Source organism: Pongo abelii, chromosome 12, assembly GCF_028885655.2.
Source record: "Pongo abelii isolate AG06213 chromosome 12, NHGRI_mPonAbe1-v2.0_pri, whole genome shotgun sequence".
NCBI lineage: Eukaryota > Metazoa > Chordata > Mammalia > Primates > Hominidae > Pongo > Pongo abelii.
The window spans coordinates 22,235,860-22,242,407 of record NC_071997.2 but is presented as its reverse complement, the minus strand read 5'-3'; the positions used below and the strand labels follow the sequence as shown (position 1 = coordinate 22,242,407).

General features: G+C 45.3%; 2 pseudogenes; one reads left to right on the top strand and one right to left on the bottom strand.

Annotated features, from left to right (window-relative positions):
* Nucleotides 1-1,809: 1,809 nt before the first annotated feature.
* LOC100445353 (calponin-2-like) lies at nt 1,810-3,042 on the bottom strand (annotated as a pseudogene).
* Nucleotides 3,043-4,503: 1,461 nt separating this feature from the next.
* On the top strand, nt 4,504-5,962 carry LOC112129946 (glucoside xylosyltransferase 1-like; annotated as a pseudogene).
* Nucleotides 5,963-6,548: the final 586 nt, after the last annotated feature.

Below are 6,548 nucleotides of genomic sequence, written 5' to 3'. Positions count from 1 at the left end.
CTGATCTTCTATACTCATCAATGAAACAGAGATATGAAGGAGGGAGAGCAGTTGAGACTGAGAGGATGACAAGCAGACCTCATTCTGCACTTCTGAATGCTTGGAAACACTTGCCATGCTCAAAAAATATTGGTATTTCCTAGGCAGCAAATGGGAGTTAAAGAAAGTCCATATTTCTGCATTACAATAACTTACACTATAATACAGAGACTACATACATTTCTAAGCTATTCAATTCATAGAAAATGTAGATAAATTTAGGTGAGCAAGATATAGGTGAAGGGTTGGTAATCAAGCTGAGTGTGATTGTGAGATTAAATCTAATATTATCTTATACAATTGTTGTGTAATTGTATCAGTTGACATATCTGTTGAAACAAAAGGTGGGAGAGTTTTGCATGAGCTTCTGAAATTTACTGGACGATGTTGGGAGAAAGGCTGGTCAATGTAGCTAGGCCAGATGTGTTTACTAATTGAGGCTTAAGAAAGTTAAGCCTCTAACCTCTTCCAGAGACTGGGAGATAGAGGCGCTAAATTGCATAACATTTATATTTAATATATATTTAATATATATAAAGTCTTAAAATGCCAATTTTAAGTCTTTTCATTTTCTTCTTAAAAACAGAGGTTTTATTGCGTTTGGTCCACAGTCAGTATTTCACATTATCTCATGCGCAGGGTCCCTGGGTGGGGTGCCCTGTGCAGTACTTGGCGGGGCGTGTGGCCAGGGGAGATACAGCAGTATACCTGGTCAGGCCCGGAAGGGGAGAAGGAGGGCTGCGGCTCCTTAAAACCTACTGAGGGGCTGGGCACGGTGGCTCACACCTGTCATCCCAACACTTTGGGAGGATGAAGCGGGCAGATCACATGAGGGCGAGTTCCAGACCAGCCTGGCCAACATGGTGAAATACTGTCTCTACTAAAAATACAAAAAATTAGTCAGGCGTGGTGGCACAGGCCTGTAGTCCTAGCTACTCTGGAGGCTGAGGCAGGAGGATCGCTTGAGCGTGGGAGGCCGGTACAGTGAGGCGAGATTAGGCCACTGTGCTTCAGCCTGAGCGACAGAGTGAGACTCCATCTCAAAAGAACAAAAACAAAAACAAACAAAAAAACCCTACTGAGGGCCACGGGGATAGGGGGGCTAGGATGGAGAGGAGTCAGGGTTAACACTAGCAACTCAGAACTCCACTACCCTGTACGGGCCTCAGTTTCCTCACCGGGCCCCAGCGTAGGTCTGAGGGTCTGAGGTCTGTTGGTCTGAGGGTCCTAGGGAAATCCAGCCACTCAGGATCCTGAGATATTTTAGCATAGTTGCCGGGCCCCGTCTCTCAGGGGACGGATTTCCCAGCACCCACTGTCCCCGCCCCGTTCCCCAGGAGGGAAAATTTTTTTTTCTTTTGTTAATACTTCTTGAAACTTTTGCGGGTACAGAAACCACAAACTGATTGGCTGACAAAGGGGGAAGAGGAGAGGCAACCGGAAACCTTCGAGGACCGGTTCCCTCCATGCCCAGGTCTCGTCTCCCCAGCACAGCTCAGCCCACAGCCTGGACGTGCCAGCGGGGACCCTCACCCTAGGCGCATCGGGATACCTAGCCTTGATCCCTTCCCCCACAGCCCGGTGGCTCAGTCCTGCGAAGGAACGAAAGCAAGGGGGAAAAAAGCCCTGCTGCCTGATCCCACGCTGCTACTCACAGACCCTCGGTTGACTGGCAGCACTGAACAGGTTTTAAAAAAAAAGATGAAAACACAGAAAAACCCAAACACCCAGACGGGGGAGACCATGTGGGGAGAGAGCGTGCTGGGAGCCTCAGTAGCCGGTCTCCTCTTGGTAGTAAGGGAGATATTGAGGGGCCTCCCCTGGCCCCGGGCAGTCGCCGGCGCCCGAGGGAGCCCCGTGGGCCACTGCTCTCCCAGGCAGTACTTGGGGTCGTGTATCTGTCGGCCCAGGCTGAAGACCTGGCCGCTCTGGTTGGCACCCAGCGTGTAGCCCATCTTCAGGGACATGGAAGAGTTGTCATACTTGTGATTCCCAGCTTCGTGTCTTAGATGTGCCTCTGGGTCCCGGGAGCCGCTATGCCCACCTGGCTGGCGCACTTGCTTGTACCCATCTGGAGGCTGATGGTCGAGTGGTCCGCGGGGGGCAGGAAGTGGTTCTTGGGGTCGTAGAGATGCCTCCTCGTGCTCTGCCGTACACAGTCATGCCTGACTGGCTGGCGCATTTGTTGGTAATCTGCAGCCCGATGACGCACTGGCCAGCCTTCATGGTGGCGTCGTCGAAGTTCCGCTCCTGCTTCTCCAGGTACTCCTCACTTACGTCCACCCCGTTCTGCAGCCCCTTAGTCTTGGCCTTCCCTGCCAGGGCGAGAAGAGACACCTGCACCTGCCTCACGTTCCCACTCTCAAACAGGTCGTGGCGTCAAATAGGTCCACAGGATTCATGCTGCAGCTGACCATGGCCTTGAGGAGGTTGGAGAGGTTTTCTAGCTGGTACCAGTTCTACAAGGAAGCGGTTGATCTCGGGGACTGAGCCTGGCTGCAGTTTGTTCATGAGTGTGCGTAAAATAATCCCGTACTTCAGGCCCTTCTGGAAGTCGGGCCGATGGAGACGCCGGTGAGTCCCTAGATCCAGCTGCGGAGCTCTACCTCCTTCTGGGAGTCATATTTGGATAGGAGCCGGTTCTGGACTTCCGCCAAGAGCCTGTAGGAGGGGCCCTTGTTGAACCGCGTGGAGCTTACGGCTGGCTGGCGCCGCGATGGGATGGGACCGAACGGGACCGGGTACTAAGTCTTTTTTCTAGTTTGCAAGATTTTGTTTTCACTACACCATTGTTTTTACTACATATCTTTTGTGTATTTAAAAAATGTATGAAAAACGTTAGACCATCTCCCTTTTTTCCACCTTCCCTTTTACCCTTTACTGCCGTTTACATCCACACATCCACACACACACATGCACACACACATACTGGCCAAAATTAATTTAGATGTATGAATGGGTTATTTGAAGCAAAAAGTCAATCTATATTAGTAAAACTGTCATGCCAGTAGGAATTATAGTTATAATTCTTTTAAGAAGAAAGAACTTCCAGCCAGGCGTGGTGGCTCACGCCTATAATCCCAGCACTTTTGGAGGCCTAGGTGGGCTGCTCACGAGGTCAGGAGTTCAAGACCAGCCTGGCCAAGGTGCTGAAATTTCGTCTCTACTAAAAATACAAAAAAATTAGCTGGGCGTGGTGGCATGCGCCTGTAATCCCAGCTATTCAGGAGGCTGAAGCAGAGAATTCCTTAAACCCAGGAGACCGAGGTTGCAGTGAGCCGAGATCGCGCCACTGCACTCCAGCCTGGGTGACAAAGCAAGACTCCGTCTCAAAAAAAAGAAAAAAAAAAGAAAAAAAAGAAAAAAAACCGCCTGTAATCCCAGCACTTTGGGAGGCTGAGGCGGGCGGATCACGAGGTCAGGAGATCAAGACCATCCTGGCTAACACGGTGAAACCCCGTCTCTACTAAAAATACAAAAAAAAAAAAAAAAAAAAAAAAATTAGCCGGGCGTAGTTTCGGGGGCCTGTAGTCCCAGCTACTCGGGAAGCTGAGGCAGGAGAATGGGGTGAATCCGGGAGGCGGAGCTTGCAGTGAGCTGAGATAGCGCCACTGCAGTACGGCCTGGGTGACAGAGCGAGACTCTGTCTCAAAAAAAAAAAAGAAAGAAAAAAGAAAGAGCTTCCTTAATTTTTTTAAGAGACTCTTCTGTATACATTTTATAATTTTGTGGCCACTGAAACAGATATGTTAAATCACAGACACAGTGAATATAATAAGTGGTAGTTTAAAATGTTGAATTTTGACCGGGTGCAGTGATTCACGCCTATACTCCCAGCACTTTGGGAGGCGGATGTTGGTGGATCACTTGAGGTTGGGAGTTCGAGACCAGCCTGGTCAACATGGTGAAACCCCTTCTCTATTAAAAATACAAAAATTAGCCAGGCATGCTGGCACAAATCTGTAATCCCAGCTACTCAGGCGGCTGAGGCAGGAGAATGACTTGAACGCTGGAGGCGGAGGTTGCAGTGAGCCGAGATCGCACCACTGCACTCCAGCCTGGACAACAGAGCGAGACTCCATCTCAAAAATAAAACAAAATGTTGAATTTTTACAAGTCATTTTTCCTATTTTAATTTTTTAATGCAACCACAGCCTCTAACAAAACAGCCTCCTTAAACTAATTCGCTGATAATGAATTCTTAAGTAAAAGGGGAATTCCACAGAAATATTAAATGTAAAATATTTCTATTTAATATTTAATATAAATATTAATTATATTAAATATAAAATTATATTAAATATAAAAGAGCCTGAAAAACAGATGTGTTCTGTAAAATTGAATTACTTTCTATCCAGTTCCACTGGCTCGCAGTGTTTTATCTTTATATTAAAATATATATAAATGATTGATTGATGAATTTTTTTCTTTTAGACACTGCTGCTGAATCCATGGAGAGAAAAAGGATAAATTTCCAGAACTATGGTCCCTGTGCTCCAGTTCGCCAGGTGGGCGGGGCGGAGACCGAGACCGAGGAACACTGCTGGGGCGATGCGGCGCTACCCGCACGTGGTGGCGCTGTGTCTGGCCTGCGGCTTCTGCTTGCTCCTTTATGCCTTCAGCCAGCTCGCCATGTCCCTGGAGGAAGCAGCAGGCGGTGGTGGCGGGAAGCCGCAGGCCTCAGTGGCTTCCTGGCTGGCAGGAGGCGGATGTGGTGCAGTGAGAGGCGCGGGCAGCGCTGGTCCCGCTGCGCATCCTGGTGGGTGGGACAGGTGTAGTCTGAAAATACAGCCTGTTGAGAAAATGCATCTGGCTGTAGTTGCCTGTGGTGAAAGACTGGAAGAAACTATGACTATGTTGAAGTCAGCTGTCATTTTCAGGATCAAAGCTCTTCAATTCCAGGTTTTTGCTGAAGATCAGCTACATCATAGCTTTAAAGGAAGGCTAGACAGGGGTCATTTCTCCAAATATTTAATTATACAATATACCCCATGACCTTTCCAAGTGAGAATGCAGCAGTGGAAAATCTCTTTAAACCGTGTGGCTCGCAGAGATTGTTCTTGCTGTTATTCCTGAAAGAAGTTGACTCCCACACTGATAGCCTTTTTTACGACAAGTTGATCATATTTGTTCTTTACTAAAGAAATTTAATTCCACATAAATTGCTGCTGTGGCCTCAGAACACAGGGAACCTCAAATAAGATGGTATAGTTGCTTCGCTAGGCAACCATACTGTGGAAAAACTGGAGTAAACCCTGGAGTTACGTTGAGGAATATGACTCGAATGAGAAGGAAGTATTTCAAGAATGATATGACAACTGTGTGACTACAATGAGGAGATATACTTATGACATGGCTTAAAAAATACGAACTAAACATCACATGGGCGATATCATGTTTGGATATCATGTTTTTTCGTCATCCAGAAAGCATTTTTGTCTTTCTGTATCAATGGAATTATTGTCCAGATCATTGTCTATATGGAAGCAGTTGCCAAGAAGCAGAAGAAGGAATCTTTATTTTTCACGGGAACAGAGGTGTTTACCATGATGATAAGCAACCACCATTTAGAGCTGTTTATGAAGCACTGAGAAATTGTTCTTTTAAGATTTCATTCCCTAATAAAACCTTTAGAACTGGAACTACAAAAAACAGTGCATACATACCGTGGAAAAATTTACAAAATATTTACCAAACAACTAGCAAAAAGCATAAGAGATCGTTATGCCAGATCACCAAAGGAAAGGTGATTCTTGGTGCCTGCTACATCAAATGGATGAAAACAACAAAGCATTGGAGGATAAGTGTGAAGGAATCGTCTTGGGTGAAGTATTAAGGAAGGAATTACTCATCTCCAGAATATTTTTTTTTTCCTAAAGAGGTTAAATGAACAGTATTTTCAGGTAATGAAGAGTAAGTTAAAATCTTGGGCTCCAACAAAGAAACATTTTTGGCCTCTGATGTTTTGTAATGTTACTATCATTCTAGTATTGATGAAAATATTATTGAATGGTTTTAGCCTACAAACTTCTGTTGACTCATACTCTCAAGTAAGAGTGCTGGGGCTGTGAAGATGAAGATAATGTACCTGAAGCACAGTGCAAACACTCAGACTGTTAGTAGAGTGATAATTTTATGTCAGCACTAACCTCACTTTAAATGTGTGAGAAAAAAGTTGGTTTACAGGAGCAGAAACAGTTCTGTTTCTAAAGAAATGTAACTGATGTAACCATGGATGATCTATGTCTGCCTTTATACATTTCATCTCTGTTTTAAAATATTTTTATGACAATCATGTTTAAAATTGTTTTTAGATTATAAGTAAGCTGCATGTTAAAAATTGAGCTGTATAAGAAAGAGGAAATACAGTGAAAACTTTGGGGTTTTAATCTGTGCACGTGTGAGAGAGTGAGAAATGAAGTGTTTTCATTGTGTATGCATTAAACTGTCTTGCCAAAACTCAGATCTAAGATTGTTAAGCAGATATTTGTGACTTTTTAAAATCATTT